Genomic DNA, 21,460 nt, shown 5'->3' with positions numbered 1-21,460 from the left:
GGTCCCCTATGAGTGGGGGTGGCAGTAGTGATGGGCAACATACCCCCTATGAGTGGGGGTGGCAGTAGTGATGGGCAACAGGTCCCCTATGAGTGGGGGTGGCATTAGTGATGGGCAACAGGTCCCCTGTGAGTGGGGATGGCAGTAGTTATGGGCAACATATCCCCTATGAGTGGAGGTGGCAGTAGTGATGAGCAACATACCCCCTTTGAGTGGGGGTGGCAGGAGTGATGGGCAACAGGTCCCCTATGAGTGGGGGTGGCAGTAGTGATGGGCAACAGGTCCCCTGTGAGTGGGGGTGGCAGTAGTGATAGGCAACATACCCCCTATGAGTGGGGGTGGCAGTAGTGATGGGCAACAGGTCCCCTATGAGTAAGGTGGCAGTAGTGATGGGCAACATACCCCCTATGAGTGGGGGTGGGGGTGGCAGTAGTGATGGACAACATACCCCCTATGAGTAGGGGTGGCAGTAGTGATAGGCAACATACCCCCTATGAGTGTAGGTGGCAGTAGTGATGGGCAACATACCCCCTATGAGTGGGAGTGGCAGTAGTGATGGGCAACATACCCCCTATGAGTGGGGGTGGCAGTAGTGATGGGCAACATATCCCCTATGAGTGGGGGTTGCAGTGGTGATAAGCAACAGGTCCCCTATGAGTGGGGGTGGCAGTAGTGATGGGCAACAGGTCCCCTATGAGTGGGGGTGGCAGCAGTGATAGGCAACATACCCCCTATGAGTGGGGCTTGCAGTGGTGATAGGCAACAGGTCCCCTATGAGTGGAGGTGGCAGTAGTGATGGGCAACTGCTCCCCTATGAGTGGGGGTGGCAGTAGTGATGGGCAACATACCCCCTATGATTGGAGGTGCCAGTAGTAATGGGCAACATACCCCCTATGAGTGGGGGTGGCAGTAGTGGTGGGCAACAGGTCCCCTATGAGTAGGGGTGGCAGTAGTGATGGACAACATACCCCCTATGAGTGGGGGTGGGGGTGGCAGTAGTGATGGACAACATACCCCCTATGAGTGGGGGTGGCAGTAGTGATAGGCAACATACCCCCTATGAGTGTAGATGGCAGTAGTGATGGGCAACATACCCCCTATGAGTGGGAGTGGCAGTAGTGATGGGCAACATACCCCCTATGAGTGGGGGTGGCAGTAGTGATGGGCAACAGGTCCCCTATGAGTGGGGGTGGCAGTAGTGATGGGCAACATACCCCCTATGAGTGGGGGTGGCAGGAGTGATGGGCAACAGGTCCCCTATGAGTGGGGGTGGCATTAGTGATGGGCAACAGGTCCCCTGTGAGTGGGGATGGCAGTAGTGATGGGCAACATACCCCCTATGAGTGGGGGTGGCAGAAGTGATGGGCAACAGGTCCCCTATGAGTGGGGGTGGCATTAGTGATGGGCAACAGGTCCCCTATGAGTGGGGGTGGCAGTAGTGATGGGCAACATACCCCCTTTGAGTGGGGGTGGCAGGAGTGATGGGCAACAGGTCCCCTGTGAGTGGGGGTGGCAGTAGTGATGGGCAACATACCCCCTATGAGTGGGGGTGGCAGTAGTGATGGGCAACATGTCCCCTATGAGTGAGGTGGCAGTAGTGATGGGCAACATACCCCCTATGAGTGGGGGTTGCAGTGGTGATAGGCAACAGGTCCCCTATGAGTGGGGGTGGCAGTAGTGATGGGCAACAGGTCCCCTATGAGTGGGGGTGGCAGTAGTGATGGGCAACATACCCCCTTTGAGTGGGGGTGGCAGGAGTGATGGGCAACAGGTCCCCTGTGAGTGGGGGTGGCAGTAGTAATGGGCAACATACCCCCTATGAGTGGGGGTGGCAGTAGTGATGGGCAACAGGTCCCCTATGAGTGAGGTGGCAGTAGTGATGGGCAACATACCCCCTATGAGTAGGGGTTGCAGTGGTGATAGGCAACAGGTCCCCTATGAGTGGGGGTGGCAGTAGTGATGGGCAACAGGTCCCCTATGAGTGGGGGTGGCAGCAGTGATAGGCAACATACCCCCTATGAGTGGGGGTTGCAGTGGTGATAGGCATCAGGTCCCCTATGAGTGGATGTGGCAGTAGTGATGGGCAACTGGTCCCCTATGAGTGGGGTGGCAGTAGTGATGGGCAACATACCCCTATGAGTGTAGGTGGCAGTAGTGATGGGCAACATAACCCCTAAGAGTGGGGGTGGCAGTAGTGATAGGCAACGGGTCCCCTATGAGTGGGGGTGGCAGTAGTGATGGGAAACATACCCCCTATGAGTGTAGGTGGCAGTAGTGATGGCCAACATACCCCCTATGAGTGGTGGTGGCAGTAGTGGTGGGCAACAGGTCCCCTATGAGTGGGGGTGGCAGTGGTGATAGGCAACAGGTCTCCTATGAGTGGAGGTGGCAGTAGTGATGGGCAGCAGGTCCCCTATGAGTGGGGGTGGCAGTAGTGATGGGAAACATACCCCCTATGAGTGGGGGTGGCAGTAGTGATGGGCAACAGGTCCCCTATGAGTGGGGGTGGCAGTAGTGATGGGAAACATACCCCCTATGAGTGTAGGTGGCAGTAGTGATGGGCAACATACCCCCTATGAGTGGTGGTGGCAGTAGTGATGGGCAACAGGTCCCCTATGAGTGTAGGTGGCAGTAGTGATGGCCAACATACCCCCTATGAGTGGTGGTGGCAGTAGTGGTGGGCAACAGGTCTCTTATGAGTGGGGGTGGCAGTAGTGATGGGCAACAGGTCCCCTATGAGTGGAGGTGGCAGTAGTGATGAGCAACATACCCCCTTTGAGTGGGGGTGGCAGGAGTGAACAGGTCCCCTATGAGTGGGGGTGGCAGTAGTGATGGGCAACACGTCCCCTGTGAGTGGGGGTGGCAGTAGTGATGGGAAACATACCCCCTATGAGTGGGGGTGGCAGTAGTGATGGGCAACAGGTCCCCTATGAGTGAGGTGGCAGTAGTGATGGGCAACAATCCCCCTATGAGTTGGGGTTGCAGTGGTGATAGGCAACAGGTCCCCTATGAGTAGGGGTGGCAGTAGTGATGGGCAACAGGTCCCCTATGAGTGGGGGTGGCAGCAGTGATAGGCAACATACCCCCTATGAGTGGGGGTTGCAGTGGTGATAGGCAACAGGTCCCCTATGAGTGGGGGTGGCAGTAGTGATGGGCAACAGGTCCCCTATGAGTGGGGGTGGCAGTAGTGATGGGCAACAGGTCCCCTATGAGTGGAGGTGGCAGTAGTGATGAGCAACATACCCCCTATGAGTGGGAGTGGCAGTAGTGATGGGCAACATACCCCCTATGAGTGGAGGTGGCATTAGTGATGGGCAATAGCTCCCCTGTGAGTGGGGATGGCAGTAGTGATGGGCAACATACCCCCTATGAGTGGGGGTGGCAGTAGTGATGGGCAACATACCCCCTTTGAGTGGGGGTGGCATGAGTGATGGGCAACAGGTCCCCTGTGAGTGGGGGTAGCAGTAGTGATGGGCAACATACCCCCTATGAGTGGGGGTGGCAGTAGTGATGGGCAACAGGTCCCCTATGAGTGAGGTGGCAGTAGTGATGGGCAACATACCCCCTATGAGTGGGGGTTGCAGTGGTGATGGGCAACAGGTCCCCTATGAGTGGGGGTGGCAGTAGTGATGGGCAACAGGTCCCCTATGAGTGGGGGTGGCAGTAGTGATGGGCAACATACCCCCTTTGAGTGGGGGTGGCAGGAGTGATGGGCAACAGGTCCCTGTGAGTGGGGGTGGCAGTAGTGATGGGCAACATACCCCCTATGAGTGGGGGTGGCAGTAGTGATGGGCAACAGGTCCCCTATGAGTGGGGGTGGCAGTAGTGATAGGCAACATACCCCCTATGAGTGGGGGTTGCAGTGGTGATAGGCAACAGGTCCCCTATGAGTGGAGGTGGCAGTAGTGATGGGCAACTGGTCCCCTATGAGTGGGGTGGCAGTAGTGATGGGCAACATACCCCCTATGAGTGTAGGTGGCAGTAGTGATGGGCAACATAACCCCTATGAGTGGGGGTGGCAGTAGTGATAGGCAACAGGTCCCCTATGAGTGGGGGTGGTAGTAGTGATGGGAAACATACCCCTATGAGTGTAGGTGGCAGTAGTGATGGCCAACATACCCCCTATGAGTGGTGGTGGCAGTGGTGATAGGCAACAGGTCCCCTATGAGTGGAGGTGGCAGTAGTGATGGGCAGCAGGTCCCCTATGAGTGGGGGTGGCAGTAGTGATGGGAAACATACCCCCTATGAGTGGGGGTGGCAGTAGTGATGGGCAACAGGTCCCCTATGAGTGGGGGTGGCAGTAGTGATGGGAAACATACCCCCTATGAGTGTAGGTGGCAGCAGTGATGGGCAACATACCCCCTATGAGTGGTGGTGGCAGTAGTGATGGGCAACAGGTCCCCTATGAGTGGGGGTGGCAGGAGTGATGGGCAGCATACCCCCTATGGGTGGGGCTGGTAGTGGTGATGGCCATACGACCCCTATGGTGGCCTGTTGCTAGTGGACAGGATATGGATCCCCTGGGTGTGTGTGACATTTGGCGGGTACGTGTTGTTTGTTTGTGTGGTGGGTGTCTGACTTACCGTCTGTGCCGTCCGCGTCTGTTCCTGATCCGGTCATAGATGTACAGTACTGGTATGACCTGCGCGATGGAATTCCTGATGTGTTCGCCTCGTACACGCTGCTTGTTGCTCCGTCTCGTACCCATTGCTAGCTGGTCCGTCTTGTAGCCGTGGATTGTGTTCTGGCACGAATCGTACCTGATATGCTGCTTTCCCGGATGCTGTGACGTGCTGTACGTGGCGAGCCGTCCGGCGCGTATGATTTGCGCATGATACTTGTCCGGCTGGAAACTGCTGTGGGAACTGCTTCCGGTCGACTCGGATCGGCGATCGGAGGTACGGCTCGTACGGGAAATGCTACTGGAATCGCAGCCTACGTGTCGGTCGGATTTGTGTCAGTTATGCGCATCGTACTTCATTGCCCGGACGCACCGGCTCCCGGAACGTGTCAGTCGCAAGGTAAGGCTACGAACAGCTCTCGGAGAGCTGTCCGACCCGGATCGGAATCGACCCCTTAATAGAATAGGCCAAGCCTCTCTCCTGGATTATATTCTAGTGGAGACTAGGTTATGGCACAGGGTTCTTGACTTCTCTGTCCTTCCGCAGCATGATAGTGATCACAACGCTTTGTCCATGGAATTGAAGATGCCGGAACCTTGGAATCGCCATGGTCAGCAGTACCCCCGCAGACAATAGACTAATACTCTCCAACAACAGGAGAAGAGTAAAATTGGGGTTAATTCAGCAGTCACCCCAAAAGCAGACCTCACCATATGCAGCAATTGTTCCTGTCCTATTAGAATTTGGAGAAGCTGCAGCAGTGTTGGGTAATTTAGAATCTATTAACAAAGTCGCAGACTTGCATGCAGGTCTGACATCTAAACTGGCTGATATATTATATCCAAAGATACTCGCCAAGGTGAAAAAACGTGACATTCAATCTCGGTTTAATGATAATTGCCGAAACAGGCTTTGTTAGAGGCCATTAAAGATAAAGATAAATCACTAACTAAACACATGCGTGTGTTATATAAAGAGACCATCCGACTAGCAAAACAGACCTGGGAACTGAACAGTTGGGACGCTTGAAAAACTGCTCTATTCAATAAAGACATGAAGGAATTCTGGTCCATAGTTAGTACAGGCAGTAGTGAAGGTCAACCAGCAATAGAACCGAATATAGCAGCAGAAGCATGGGAAGTACACTTCCAGGCTCTTTATACCACGAAGGAAGCACCCGGACTGGATGATGATACATCCACAATTCCACCAAGGCCCAATTACGAAGAAGCCGCCGAGATCACCTTGCTCGAAGTTCTAGATGCAATAAACAAGCTTCCCTCCGGCAAGGCACGGAGTTTGGATAAGCTTCCGTGGGACCAAAAATATGGGGATCCTACCTCTGGGTTTTATTTAATGCTATAATGAAAGGTATGCAATCCCTGAAACCTGGGCAGGGGCAGAAATTGTCCCAGTTACAGACCTATCAGTTTGATCAGTGTCAGGCAAAAACATTTTGCACGGGTACTTCTTGATCGTCTCCAGGTGTCAGGGCTCACGGGAGGTTTCCTCCTCAAAGCCCTGTTGTGGCGCTTACAGGTATTCCCCCAACCTGTTTTTTTTTTGTTTTTTTTAACAAACAAGATCTTTATTGTTATCGTAGGCCATACAACTCATCCACTGCCTACATCCCGTCGGGCCGGCAGGGCCAAAGTGTCAGCGGCAACCCTGCTCACTAACCTTATAAGCCGGATACAGCAGGGGCGATCCACGATGCTAGAGTCCTTTCTCCCCGAGAACAGTATCACCCCAGAGGATTGAGAGCCCCCTCTACCAGCAACACCGCCCCCGGGGAAAAGGGATAACAAGGAAGGGCAGAGGCGACTAAATGGGGGAGGAGCTCCACTCCTGTTGAGAGAGAAGGAACAGTCATGAGCTACAGGAACCCCGACCCACCCAGCACAACAAGATGATAGTACACAAGGAATGAATTCCCACACTCACTCAGGCAGTTCCCTGTGTCGCGCAGGCAGTCGCTTTCTGATCAGGGTACTCACGCCTCCAGGAGAGGAAGAGCGGACGCTCTCCGAGCCTTTCAGTCGGCTCCAAGCGCAGGAACAGCAACACGCAGGTGTCTTCAGAGGCGCACCGGTGCTCTCCGAGCCTTTCAGTCGGCTCCAAGCGGGGGTGCGGGCAGGGCGCGTCTTCGAAGCGGAGAAAAGCTAGTCCGGTCTCCAACGCTTCGGTTCACAGACAGGAGTGTCGAGGGAGAAGTGAAGTGTCACTCCAAGAAGGAAGCAAGTGGAAGGTGCGGGTGAGCTCATGTGAGCCCGTAGGTCTGTTGGCACGGAATACGCAAAGGTGAGCCGGGCAGCGGCTCACGCAGCGAGTAACTCTCGGGAAGCAGTCCAGCAGTCCAGCGAGGTCAATCACCTCGAGATACGCCAGAAGGGACTTGATTGACAAGCCCTGTTTCTTCCGTGAGTGCGGCTTTTGTACCGCCTCAGGAAGTGCGTTCACGCGCTCGCTGGGGGTGATGGGTATTGTAGTCTTAACCCTACCGCCTTCTCAGCGGCGCGCGGCGTGTCTCAGGGCGCCGATATGGATCGTAGCCGTAAAGCCTGACACAAAGTACCAGTGCTAGGTGGTATTTGGGGGGAGGTAAAATACACAGCAAGCCGCCTACAACCCCATGAGGGGCCGGCCGCGTCACGGGGGCAGCGGTGACAACACAAGGTGACTTAGATCTCGTTTTTTGTTATTTTTTCCTTTTAAAACAATTATATAACTGAGAAAGAACTAGGGAAGGGAAACCACTATCATCGAAGTGTGTGCTAGGGGATGTGCGTCGTGACAGACCGTGTTAGAATACGCAGCAGGGATGGGGGCTGGGGGTGAACCGGGGACGTCGTTGCTCATGTGATCACGTTGCGTCTACTATGGTGGGCCTAGACTCCGCCCCAGTGCTAGGGGGCGCACCTGGTCAGTGCGAAGGATAAGTGTAATCCATTAGGTGTTGTGGTTAGAGTATCAGAGTCCGTGGGAGCTATTACCTTCCGAAACGGGATTTAATGGGGGGGGGGGCCATGGGCGGTGATGGTGGCGTCAAGCGTGTCCCTGTGGGTGGCCAGGCTTGGGTGAATTGAAAGAGTAGTCGGGTCCATTCCATTGCAAGCGGGTACTTTCTGCGCCCCCGCGTTTCCTCCTCTCTAATTGCCTCCTCCTCCGCTGCTGCCCATTTCCTCACCGCCCCCGCCTCTCTAGATGGCCCTTGGGGGTCTCACCATTTCATGGCGATGGCCCGTTTAGCTAGCAACAATGTGAGGGAAGCAAAGCGGGTGTGGGCTTTGAGCGGCTTAGGTTTGCGGAACAGTCCCAGGGCTACCGCCTCCCAGGAGCGCAGGTCTGGGAGCTTAGTTATCGCAGTGATAGATGTGAGGACGGCCGTCCAATACTGACCCAGTGACGGGCAGCTCCAGAACATATGCTGGAGCCGGGCATCCGGGGATCGGCATCGGGGAGGTATTCCCACAACCTGTTATCCCACATTGAAAACACACCATGCTTTTAGTTAGCGAGTATGCTGGCAGCGCTGGACATCCAAGATGTCTGCCAGTATGCCCGTAGGTCAGCAGTCTAGTTTCTTTCATAATTAGAACTCCGGTGAGGCGTGCACCAACGTTCCACTGTGCACTTCACCGAGAGTTTTCCCCCCGAATGGATGTTCTCTTCAAGTCGTCGTTTTCCAGTTAGTCAGGGGCCGTTACGAAGGTGAAGGGATCCTTTGAAGTTTGGAGATTCAGGTCAGTGGTTCAGAGAGGCGCATGCCCAACTGTCACCATTACGATATTGTGCATGTGTCCTGAGTAGCGTTTTCCCTCAGACACAGAACAGAGCAGTGTCTTAGTCTCCGCTATACAAGGCTGTAGTACGAATACAGAAGTGCTGTAGACACAATTCAAGATATTTGTGAATACTAATTAATTAAGTTTGAAGAACAATTTCCCTTTTGAGCATAGGAAAGTTAATGAGCACATTTTGAAAACCTTCTATCTTTGGAGGTTGTATCGATAGAAGGAAGAGTCCTGGTTATGCGTGTGTGATCTATTCATATACAGATACCTCAAACTCTCGAGAATATTAATTGTTGAACTTCAGTACATAATAAAAAAGACATTCAATTCACTGTTAAGAACCAGCGAATAGTTGTTGAAGCGATAGAGGATATTTACAGAACCTCTAAGAAGTTGTACATAGAAGTTCCCTCAGGTCACCACAGTAAGTAGTTAACCTTTAGCGGTCACTGCTTTAAATGTATATTAAATAAGATAAGACTCACCTTGTCTTAAGAATCCACGAAGGTGGCACTCTAGTTTAACCTGTAAGGAAAAATAAAACACCAATTAATTAAACTTCTCATTACACACAAGCAAATAGCAATATAGAGAAGTCAGAAGAGAAGCAAGCCCCAAGCATTTCCTGGTAAGAAAAAGGTTGTCCTAGTTAATGCATATGTATTACTTGTATAGTAAATACAAGTAGAAGTGTAATTTGGTTATGTGCTATTTATCAGCCTGATAAGAAGAAAAAGATGAGGCAGAATTGCAGAAGAAAACATTGGGCTGTCTCTTCTCTGTCCAATTCCCCTTTCCCAACTTGATACTTACCTGCGAAGGAAAACACAACGTAGCGGGAGAATACGGAGAAGGGAGTTGGGAAAAAGGCTTCGTTCTGCTCCTGTGCTGATTAAAGAATTATACAAGTCTTGACACCAGGGGTGGATGGAAGAACACAAAATATTGAGCCCAAATCAAGCCGGATTCAGAAAAAACACCTCCACTGTTGATCAAATATATAGACTCCAACTTATATTTTGGAAAACGTGGGAATGGAGGGTGGCAGCCTCTAGTTAATCTTCCTGGATCTGAAGATGGCCATTGATCTGGTGCCCAGAGCTAAATTATGGGAGATACTTAGAGACATGGGGATCCCCGCTACCTTTTGAGCATGCTCATGAGGTTGCACAAAGGTAACTTTGCCCAAGTAAGGTCTGGAAAAGGAGGTGAACTAACTTCCCTATTCCCAGTTGACAGAGGAGTAAGGCAGGGGTGTGTGCTCGCACCCACCCTGTTTTGCCTCTTTGTCAACGCATTGGTTGACCAACTCACTGAGGTAATGGACAACGAAGCCCCTAAACTAGCAAGCACAAAGGTCCCAGCAATGATGTTCGCTGGTGACACCCTTCTAATGTCAAAGTCGCCGATGGGCATCCAGAGGGTTTTAGATAGCTTTGTTACCTTCTGTAACAACAGGGGGCTGGAGATTAACACCCAGAAGACCAGGTTTATGGTCTTCAACTCAGCCAATACATCCCGCTCTAACCCTTGTCTAGAGGGAATTATGCTAGAGAGGGTGTGGGTATTTGAATATTTAGGTGTCACCCTGACAGAGAACATGGAGTGGGGGCCACAAATAGCCAAAGCTAAGCTTAAATTAGCCCAGACTACTGGGGATATTGCAACCTTACTTAGAAACTCTACCGCCAAACCTGCTGGGCCTATAGCAGAGATTTATAAGGTGCAAGCCAGGAGTGCGACAATGTATGGGGCTGAACTATGGGGTCACTGTTGTAGTAATGTGAGCAAAGTAGAGAATAGTTTTTTGAGGCAGATTCTGGGTCTCCCCTCAAGGGGCCCCCTAATTCCCCTACGGCTGGATTTAGGAATTAGACAAATTGGGGATGAGATTGGTGTCCGACCCCTAACTTTTTGGCGCAGATTGTGGGTGACCCCGGAACTGGCAGTCTATTGGTCAGGATTAAAAGAGCTATTGAGTGTCCCTGGTGTAGAAAAAATCCCTTGGTTTGCATGCGTAAAGGATGAATGCAGTAGGCTGAGAAAACCAAGTCTTTAGGGTAATCCAGAGGAAGTGTGTCTTGCAATCTCACGCTCAGAAAATAGGTAAAAACCTATTGAATGAACAAACTTGCAGCCATCCAAGGGAGTTCGGCCCTAAGACACTTGACAGCTGAATGTCTGATAACAAAAGATTAGTATATAATAGAACCCTTCCTGGATGATATCCAGCCACCCCTGGCAAGGAATTTATACATTCAGTTTAGATTTTGTACCCTGCCGCTTCGTGTCGTTTCCTACAAATGGTCAGAAACTGCCTAGCGAGGGTTTCCTGCCTGCAAATGCGAGAAAGAGTCAGAGCTCCATGTTTTTTTTTTTGCCCTGGCTACAAACCAGCAGGTAAGCGCTGGCTTATCCAGCTGTGCTGGAATTTAGGGTTTGTGCACTGTGAGGAGGCATTTAGAGTCCTGAAGTTTGACACTCGCAAGCTCATTGTCTTTGTTGTATCTTGATTTTTAATTTCAATATGGCACAGGCGCTGGACCTTTTTAAAACTGTTATCATAGTCGCAAGCGCTCACACTGTTTCTATCTGTTAATAGTTCAACTTAAAATTGTAATCCTTTTTATCTCTCAAACTCTAATTTTATTGATGAAATAAGTTTTTACTCCTTTCTTGTATGTGTAATATTTTAGCCCCACGTGGCTTGTGATACGATTTGCCAGGATCCACCATTTTATGACCTCTGCTATGCACCTTAACGCTGTTTTAAACCAAACACACTTGTGTAGCCACCAATGATTGGCCCTATTCTGTGCTTGCCTTTGTCTGTTATTGTCCTTTGTAACGCAAACACATCGCATATGCACTTTAATGAGGCCTTTTGACTTGGACATGTGTCGTTGTAAAGTGTTTTTATGGGATATTAAGCTGATGCACATGCACTTTTCTAAGATGAATGGATTCCTTTTTATCATTCTATTTTCTAATGAAATATATTGTACTGTACATATACTTTTATGGTCTTAACGACCAAAATAAAGTTTTTCTGAACTGAACTGATAAAAATTTAAGAGTTGTTCTTGACAAACTCAGGGAAGCAGGGCTCACGTTCCTGTCAGAAGAAATAAAACAATTCTGTGGAGTGCTGGAGGAATTAAGTGTATTGGATGGTAAGCTGCTCAGGGGAGACTGTTGGTCCCACCGGAAGGTTTAAGGAACAAGATAATGAACTTGGCTCTTGAAGGACAACTGGGCCAAACCTGGGCCAAATGACGCAAAGGCAAGAGTAAGTGCGAGTTACTAGTGACCAGGACTTGACCGAGAGATGGAAGGCCTAATAAGAGACTGTTGGTTGTGTGCAGGCAGTGACGAATCTAAGGTGGTGAAATCAGCACCCCTGTCCCCAGTGGAGGTGCCAGAAGAGCCTTGGTACAAACTAGGGTTGGGCATTGTTGGGCCTTTTAATTTGCTGGCTCTTGGGGAAAGATATGTATTTGTATTAGAGGACTATGCATCCAAGTGGGTAACTGCTTTTTGTATGAGCTCTGTCACCACATCAAGTGTAAAGGAGTTTTCAAAAGATGTGTTTACGTGTGACGGGATCGTGAGGATAATTGTTACCAATAATGAGGTGCAGTTTGTGTCCTTGAGGAGTTGTTATCTGAGCTAACCGTGGGCGGAGAGCTCCGCTCCGCCCGCGGAGTGTGCGGAGTTGTGCCTACTCCGTGTTCCGCGGAGTAGGCACAACTCGACACACACAGCGGCGGAGCGGAGTTGACCAGCCCCCGCCTCCACACCCCCAACTACATGGACCTCGGCGTAGTGCCGCTCCGCCCAGGGTTAATCTGAGCATCAGTTCACTGCACTGTATTCTCCCAGGCTAATGGCCTGGTGGTAAAGATGAACCGCTTAGCGAGAGATTGTGTCCAAGTTCCTGTGGCAAACAGAGGATCGCATAAGAATCTTTTAGGAGAGAAACTATAGGTGCACTGCGCCACTCCCAGCACATTAACGAAAATCTCTCCGTTTCATAGCTTGAAAGGAGGTATGGCTGGTTCCAAACTTAGCCCGAAATGGTTGAAGTTTAAGAGAGAAACAGCGAGTCCTAGCAAGGAGAGTGTGTTGGATCATCAAAGGAGGTGTAAAGAGCGTTTTGATGCCAAACATGGTACCATTCATAGATTTTAGCAGGTGGCATAGTATGTGTATTTTAAGCGACCAAGGTGGTCTGTCAAGAGATGATCCAAGTTCATGGGACATTTTCTCAAAGATGAGATCAGGAAGAACGTGGTGTTGCTGGAAAATGCTGAGATGTGGAACATGTCACGCCTGGAGAGGTGCACCTCATGTTTAGCGGGGAGAGGGGGCAATTCTATTTGTTATGTGGGTAAACGTGTTAACAACCCTGAACGCAAAGGGGAGGTTGAGCTGGAATTGCGAACAAGGTTGTCATCCGTGGGAACATGTACCAGGAGGAGACCCACCTACCTCAAGGATTATGTGTAAATGATCTCTTGTGGAAAGGAAGTGTGAAAATAGATTGGTGTTTTAACATGTTTACATCCTTGGTTTTGCAGTAGTTATTGTGCTCTGAGATACTGAGTTGATTCTTAACATTTGCTCTGTATTTTCTTTCCAGATTATCTTCTGGTATCTACCACGTAGTTGTATTTCTTTTCTTGTTTGAGATTTGTCTTGTTTTTTTTGGGGGGGGTGGGGGGAGGCGGAGGCTGTGGCCAATATTTGTAATCAGTATGTTCATGCCTCTTTAACTGTGAAGCAGCCTCTTGGAGTCCTGGTTACATCATATGGAATGTTATACTCCCTAGCCAACAGTGAGTTAGACCGTTATTGTAGAGCTGGTCTAGTGGTGGCTATGCAGTTACATGGTGGATGCAACTGAACATTTTTACCGTGTATGTGTTCTCTTAAGAGAACACCTTGCCTGGAGCAGTGCGGGGCGACCGGTACTGCAACCTGGTGGCCCTGTGACACGTTCATCAAGGGTTTCTTATGGCAGAGTCAACTGAGAATCCGCAAGTGGAGTTCCCCCACCTCTCAATAGGGCAGGGGAATCACGAGGTTGATGCTGTTTCCTTCCATTCTCTCAATCAAGCCCTAAGAAGTTGAAAGAGTTACACCTAAAAGTCACCAATGTTGCACAAAAGGCAGAACAAATTACCCTACTCCACACCCCACCTCTTCCTGGTTCTCTAGTGCTCTTGCCTACTCTGTCCATTGCCTTTAATCTGCCAGTGGACGGCAGTAGCACTGTCATGCAGGTAGAACTGTGACACTGTGGGGCCTCCTATGTGGTGCATGTAGGGCAGACTGCACTTGACCTTGTTGCACAAAAGATCCAGAAAGAAGCCCCGCAGAGAACTCAAGTCAGAGACCAAGGGTCAGCGGGGATGGAGTTGTTACTGCACGTATCGCAATTAGTACTTTATTGGTTAACAACTCACTCCCACAGTGGCAAAGTTCTGCAGGTCGAATCTGCCGAAATTTATCAGGGAATAAATGCCCGATAATTACCAGGACATGGGGATTTTTGTGCACTAAACTCAAACAATTGCAGGTTGAATCCCCATTATGGGGGACATACTCATAATTGGGAATTGTTGGAGCCGGCCTCGTGGCGTGGTCCTGTTCCCCCTCGCCAAGCCGCACGAGGTCCCCTGCACCTCGGGGCTCCTCCATTTTGGATTGTACGTGACTCTGCGCACCAGCCTACGTGACCCCGCTCAACCCGGCCTCGGCCCCAGCAAGCACCGACATCAAGGCACCAACAACTGGCCAGGGGGTACCACGTGAACACTTCCCCCACTCCCGGCGGAGGGCAGTATCGATGGGACCCCCAACCGTCCTCCCACACCTAGATGCGATCGCCCCACAGCTCTCCTGGGCCTGGCGTCTCTCCTGCTGAGCGTCTGGCCGCTCCCGACCCGGCCTCTCCGCCCCCCCCGGGCGCAAGGGTCCGGACATCAAAGGGCTCCAGACCTATATCTGGGGCGACCCTGCAACAGGACAGCAGTTGTATCCCGGAGTCAAGAGCCCTGCTGATCGGATCGCGGCTGACCCTACAGAGAAAGACTCATCCTGGAACCACGCTCTGAGCCCTGCTGACTACGTCGCGGCTCCACCGTGCTTAAAGACCTTCACGAACCTTTGGGGCCCTGCTGACGCTGTCGCGGCCCGACCTTGTTGAACTTGCCATCAGAGCCCGGCTGACCTCGTCGCGGCTCGACCGAAGCGGATCTACCACCAGAGCCCTGCTGACTGTGTCGCGGCTCGACCCAAGCGGAACTACCATCCGAGCCCTGCAGACACCGTCGCGGCTCTCCACGTCCGAGCTGCTTTGAGACCAGCACCTGCCGCTCCGATCCCCGGAGCCACCTTCGGCCTAACGCAAGGTCTGGCGCAGAGCTTCCCCGTACCAGACTGGTACTAAGACTGTCCCGCTACCCTGTCCCTACAAAGACACTGAGACTCTTTCTGGATCTCTCGATCCCCCTGTAAATATTTCGAATGTGCTACTATTGATAAAGTACCTAGATAAGCAACTGATACGGAGTCCTGTGTGGTGGTGTTACTGGGCCTAGTACGATCATAGGAGAAAGACCTCTCCTAGGAGGCTTCTCAGCGGCGCTCGGCTATTACTTTGCGGTAGGAAGGTGCCCCGGAGTGGGCCCCCTGACCCCCCCGGTGGTCCTCCCTCCAACATTTGGTGGCCAGCGACGGGATCCGAGCCAGACGCAATCGTACAGGCAAGTAACGCACCCGCTGCCTAACCAGACGGAAAAAGAAAGAGAACCATGAGCAGCCAAGAAACAACCGTGGCCGCAACCTACCAGCAAGAAAGGTTAGAAGAATACACCCACAAAGAATTGAAACAATTCTGCAAGGACAAAGGGATCCCAACCACAGGATTGGGCACCAAGGAAGAAATGCAGAAAGCCCTGAAAGCCTGGGCAGAATCCGAGGCCACTCCACCTCAAGGCGAAGGGACCTCGGCCCGGGACGAAAACCTGCCGCCGACCATGACCCCGGCAGATGGGGGACGAAGCATCCCGGAAGCCGGCCTATCCCACGAAGAAATGCGAGAACGGGAGAGGGTCCGGACACACGAATTGGAACTCGCACGACTCCGGCTGGACGGTGAACTCCTGCTGGCGGAGAAAAAGTTGGCCTTGGAACAACTACGGCTGCAGGAGGAAATCGAAGAAAAGAAACGGCATCGAGAACTAGAAGAGAAACGTCTAACCCTCGAGCACGAGAGGGGCCTCAAGGAACTCGAACTGAAATCCAAAACGGGGGAGACCAGCACCCCCGGATCCCGGGACGCTCTGCCACTGACCGAGCCAAAGGTTCATATCCCCAAGGATGTCGTCAAGGAGTACTATAAAAACGACGACATCCAGCAATGGTTCCGGGCATACGAGGTAGCCATGACCTCCCATCGGGTACCCCGGAAGGATTGGGGTGCCGGCCTATGGGGAAGGTTCCTCAGCGAGGGCCGGGATACCCTGCTGCAACTCCCCGACGCGGTGATGACCTCGTACGACCACATGAAAGAGGCCCTACTCACCCGCTACGGACTATCAGCCGAGATGTACCGGCAGCGCTTCCGGGACTGCAAGAAGCTCCCCGGTACCACCTGGGCCGAATACGTGGACTTCTTCAGCAGAGCCTTTGAAGGGTGGATAAGAGGGAGCAAGGTCACCTCGTACAACGAACTGTTCGACCTCATTGTCTGGGAGCACCTCGCCAACAACTACTTTGTCGAACTAAGGCAACACCTCCTTGACAGCAAACTGACCGAGCCCCGGAAGCTCGCCGCCGAAGCCGACCGATGGGTCAACACCCGGGTCCCCCTTAACCCCGTGGGGGACTACCAACGGAGTACCACGGGACCTCCTCGCCAGCGGGGCGGAGGAGGAGGGTCCCACCGCAGTCGGGAATTCCCGGCCGGGCCGCCCCGAAGCCCGCCACGAGGCCAAGCCGCCAACCACACGTCCCCGACACTGGGCCGTAGGGGGACCCCCATCGCCAGGCCTGGACCCCGACCAACAGTGACCTGCTTCGGCTGCCAACAGACAGGCCACTATGCGAGCGACCCGGCCTGCCCCGTGAACCGACGAAACGGGACCGCTGGGCCCCCTCCCCGACAAATAGCCGCCGCAGCCCTGGGGGAAGGAGAAGAAGAGGAGAAAAACCGCGACGTCGGGTCCCCCGAGTGGGAACCGGCTGCCATGTCACTCGTATGCCTGGGCACCCGAGAAATGGTGCCCCGAGCCCCCATCCCGAGCAACACCCAGAAGTACCAGCAGTGGGTCACCATCAATGGGCAACGGGCCGAAGCCCTCCGTGACACTGGGGCCAGTGTGACCGCTGTCCGCTGCCACCTGGTGACCCCCGAACAGATCCTGCCGCATGTCCTATGCCCTGTCCGTACCGCGGACAACACCGAGAGCATGTGCCGGATGGCCCGGATCCCCTTCGAGTGGGGAGGAGTGTCAGGCACCCTGAAAGTAACTGTCCACGACGACGCTCCAGTGGACTGCCTCCTGGGGAACGACCTGGAGAGCTCCCCCTGGGCCCAGGTGGAGCGCCGAGAGCATCTGGGGATGCTAGGGCTGCCCGAGTGGGCCTGCGCCACCACCCGGTCCATGACCGCCCAACCAGCCGCTGCAGCGGCCCCCGTCGAGCCTGCGGGTCCAGAACTGCCACCCTCCTCCGGCACGGAGGAGCCTGACGAAAAGGCCGGGCCATCCGAACTTTCCCCCGACGAGGCCGCCTCCCTCAGCGAGATCCCCGAGCTGGCCCAGTGGCGCCACGACGGGGGCCCCACCCGCGAACAGTTCCAACAAGAACAGAAGGCCTGCCCGTCCCTCGAGGGGGCCCGACAGCAAGCGGCCGCCCAGGCCACGGGGGACCCCACGGGAACCCACTGGATCTATTGGGACAATGACTTGTTATATAGCGAACAGAAAGTCGCCGAACTAGGAGCCGGCCGTGTGTTGGTGGTTCCCCTCCGATTCCGAGAGTTCCTCCTGAATCTGGCGCATGACGTGCCCCTTGCCGGACACCTCGGGCGAGACAAGACCTACAGCCGCTTGGTGACCCATTTTTATTGGCCCCGAATGCGGAGAGACGTGGACCACCACTGCCGGTCCTGCCAGACCTGCCAAGCCAGCGGGAAGACTGGGGGTCGAGTCAAGGCCCCCCTCCAACCATTTCCAGCCGTCCACACCCCGTTCAAACGGGTAGGGATCGACATCGTGGGGCCCCTCGACCCCCGAACCGCCCTGGGCCACCGCTTCATCCTGGTACTGGTCGACCACGCCACCCGATACCCAGAGGCCATCCCCCTCCGAACTGTGACAGCTCCAGTGGTGGGCCGGGCCCTGATGGGCATCTTCTCCAGGGTGGGGTTCCCCCGAGAGGTGGTGAGCGACAGGGGTACGAACTTCATCTCGAAATACATGAGATCCCTCTGGCAACAATATGGGGTCACCTACAAGTTCACCACCCCTTACCACCCCCAGGGGAACGGACTGGTCGAGCGGTTCAACAGAACCTTGAAAGGAATGATCAAGGGCCTGGAAGAGCCCCTGAGGAGGAGATGGGACGTCCTGCTGCCATGCCTCCTGTTCGCCTATCGAGAGGTTCCACAGAAATCCCTGGGCTTCAGCCCCTTCGAACTGTTGTATGGGCACCCCGTCCGAGGGCCCCTCAGCCTGGTCAAAGAGGGCTGGGAGGCGAGCGTCCAAGATGCCCCCCCCCCCGACGTCTACAGGTACCTCTTGACCCTGCGGAACCAGACTCGGAAGTTCCGGGCCCTGGCAAAAGCCAACCTCGAAGCCAGCCAAGAAGACATGAAACGCTGATATGACGAAAATGCCTCGACCATCGAGTTCGAGCCGGGCCAGCAAGTCTGGGTCATGTCGCCCGTGGACCCCTGCGCCCTTCAGGACAAATGGACCGGGCCCTTCAAGGTGGTTGAGAAGAAGAGCCCCGTCACCTACTTGGTCGACATGGAGTCCCCAAGGAACCCCCTCCGGGTCCTACACGCCAACCGGCTCAAGCCCCACTTTGCCCGAACCGAACTAAGCCTGCTGCTGGCTACCGACGATGGGGGCGAAAGCGACTCCGAGCCCCTACCCGACCCCCTGGGGTCCTCGGACCAAGACGGCTCCGTGGAGGGCGTCAAACTCTCCACCACCCTGACCCCCGAGCAGCGCCATGGCTGCCGGCAGCTGCTGCAACCCTTCGCTGCCCTCTTCTCTCTCACGCCCGGGGTGACCCCTTGGTGCGTCCACGACGTGGATACCGGGGACAGCCCCCCTGTGCGACACCGCGCCTACAGATTGCCCGACCGGGTCCGAGCCTGCATACAAACAGAGGTCTCCAAGATGCTCGCCCTCGGAGTCATCGAGCCATCCGACAGCCCGTGGGCCAGCCCTGTGGTCTTGGTGCCGAAGGCCGCCGCCCCCGGCATCCCCCCGGAACTCAGATTTTGTGTGGACTATAGGGGCCTAAACGCAGTCACCAAGACCGATGCCCACCCCCTGCCACGGGCAGACGAGCTGATCGACCGCTTAGGGGCCGCCCGCTACCTAAGCACTTTTGATCTCACCGCTGGGTACTGGCAGATCAGGCTCACCCCCGGCGCCCAGGAACGATCCGCCTTCTCCACCCCCGATGGGCACTACCACTTTCGGGTGATGCCCTTCGGTATGAAGAACGCACCAGCGACCTTCCAGAGACTGGTGAACAAGGTCCTGGCCGGACTAGAAGCCTTCAGCGCGGCCTACTTAGACGACATTGCAGTCTTCAGCAACCACTGGGCCGCGCACCTAGGACACCTCAGAGAAGTCCTGGCCGCTCTCCAAAGGGCCGGGCTCACGATTAAGGCCAGCAAGTGCCAGATCGGTCAAGGATCAGAGACCTATCTGGGCCATTAGGTGGGGAGTGGCCAGGTGGCGCCCCTCCAGTTGAAGGTCGATGCCATCCAGGCGTGGGAGCCCCCCGCCACCCAAACAGCTGTCCGGGCCTTCTTAGGCCTCACAGGCTACTACCGGCGATTTATCAAAGACTATGGCAGTATTGTGGGCCCCCTCACGGAGCTCACTTCCAAAAAGCAGCCCAAGACGGTGCACTGGACACCCCGCTGTCAGACCGCGTTTGAAACCCTCAAGGCGGCAATGTGCGCTGCCCCTGTACTACAGGCCCCTGACTACGGCAAGGAATTCGTGGTTCAGACAGATGTCTCGGAGTACGGGGTTGGGGCGGTCCTCTCCCAGATGGACACCGAGGGCCTCGACAGACCTGTGGCCTTCATCAGCCACCGACTGCTGCCCCGAGAACAGAGGTGGAGCACCATCAAGCGGGAGGCCTTCGCCGTGGTATGGGCTCTCAAAAAGCTCAGGCCTTACCTTTTCGGCACCCACTTCCGAGTCCAGACTGACCACCGGCCCCTGCGGTGGCTAATGCAGATGCGGGGCGAGAACCCCAAATTGTTGTGATGGTCCATCTCGCTGCAAGGGATGGACTTCACCGTAGAGCACCGGCCCGGCAACGACCACGCCAATGCCGACGGCCTATCCAGATTCTTCCGCCTCGGCGAGGAGAACCCCCAAGGAGATGGGTGACTCTCCCTGCCTTCAGCTGGGGGGGACGCTTGTTGGAGCCGGCCTCGTGGCGTGGTCCTGTTCCCCCTCGCCAAGCCGCACGAGGTCCCCTGCACCTCGGGGCTCCTCCATTTTGGATTGTACGTGACTCTGCGCACCAGCCTACGTGACCCCGCTCAACCCGGCCTCGGCCCCAGCAAGCCCCGACATCAAGGCACCAACAACTGGCCAGGGGGTACCACGTGAACACTTCCCCACTCCCGGCGGAGGGCAGTATCGATGGGACCCCCAACCGTCCTCCCACACCTAGATGCGATCGCCCCACAGCTCTCCTGGGCCTGGCGCCTCTCCTGCTGAGCGTCTGGCCGCTCCCGACCCAGCCTCTCCGCCCCCCCCGGGCGCAAGGGTCCGGACATCAAAGGGCTGCAGACCTATATCTGGGGCGACCCTGCAACAGGACAGCAGTTGTATCCCGGAGTCAAGAGCCCTGCTGATCTGATCGCGGCTGACCCTACGGAGAAGGACTCATCCTGGAACCACGCTCTGAGCCCTGCTGACTACGTCGCGGCTCCACCGTTACATAAAGACCTTCACGAACCTTTGGGGCCCTGCTGACGCTGTCGCGGCCTGACCTTGTTGAACTTGCCATCAGAGCCCGGCTGACCTCGTCGCGGCTCGACCGAAGCGGATCTACCACCGGAGCCCTGCTGACTGTGTCGCGGCTCGACCCAAGCGGAACTACCATCCGAGCCCTGCAGACACCGTCGCGGCTCTCCACGTCCGAGCTGCTTTGAGACCAGCACCTGCCGCTCCGATCCCCGGAGCCACCTTCGGCCTAACGCAAGGTCTGGCGCAGAGTTTCCCCGTACCAGACTGGTACTAAAACTGTCCCGCTACCCTGTCCCTACAAAGACACTGAGACTCTTTCTGGATCTCTCGATCCCCCTGTAAATATTTCGAATGTGCTACTATTGATAAAGTACCTAGATAAGCAACTGATACGGAGTCCTGTGTGGTGGTGTTACTGGGCCTAGTACGATCATAGGAGAAAGACCTCTCCTAGGAAGCTTCTCAGCGGCGCTCGGCTATTACTTTGCGGTAGGAAGGTGCCCCGGAGTGGGCCCCCTGACCCCCCCGGTGGTCCTCCCTCCAACAGGAATTATTTATCAGACCTGATAAATTCCAACCCAGTGGATTCAGATTTGTCGGATCCAATAAAAAGTGTCCAAACACTGATTTATTCGTAATGAGGGCCTAGGATATTAGGATGTGGTGGATACTGGCCTAGTTGTGTTACTTTACATGATGGGACATGTATTGGATGCAGGCCTGCAGATAGTTTCATTTAAATTGGGGCGTTGCAGATACTGGGCTGAGCATGATGCTTTGCATACTGGGACATTTTTAA

This window comes from Triturus cristatus, chromosome 1_2, assembly GCF_964204655.1.
Source record: "Triturus cristatus chromosome 1_2, aTriCri1.1, whole genome shotgun sequence".
In the NCBI taxonomy this organism is placed as follows: domain Eukaryota; kingdom Metazoa; phylum Chordata; class Amphibia; order Caudata; family Salamandridae; genus Triturus; species Triturus cristatus.
Note: the sequence above shows the minus strand (reverse complement) of the source record.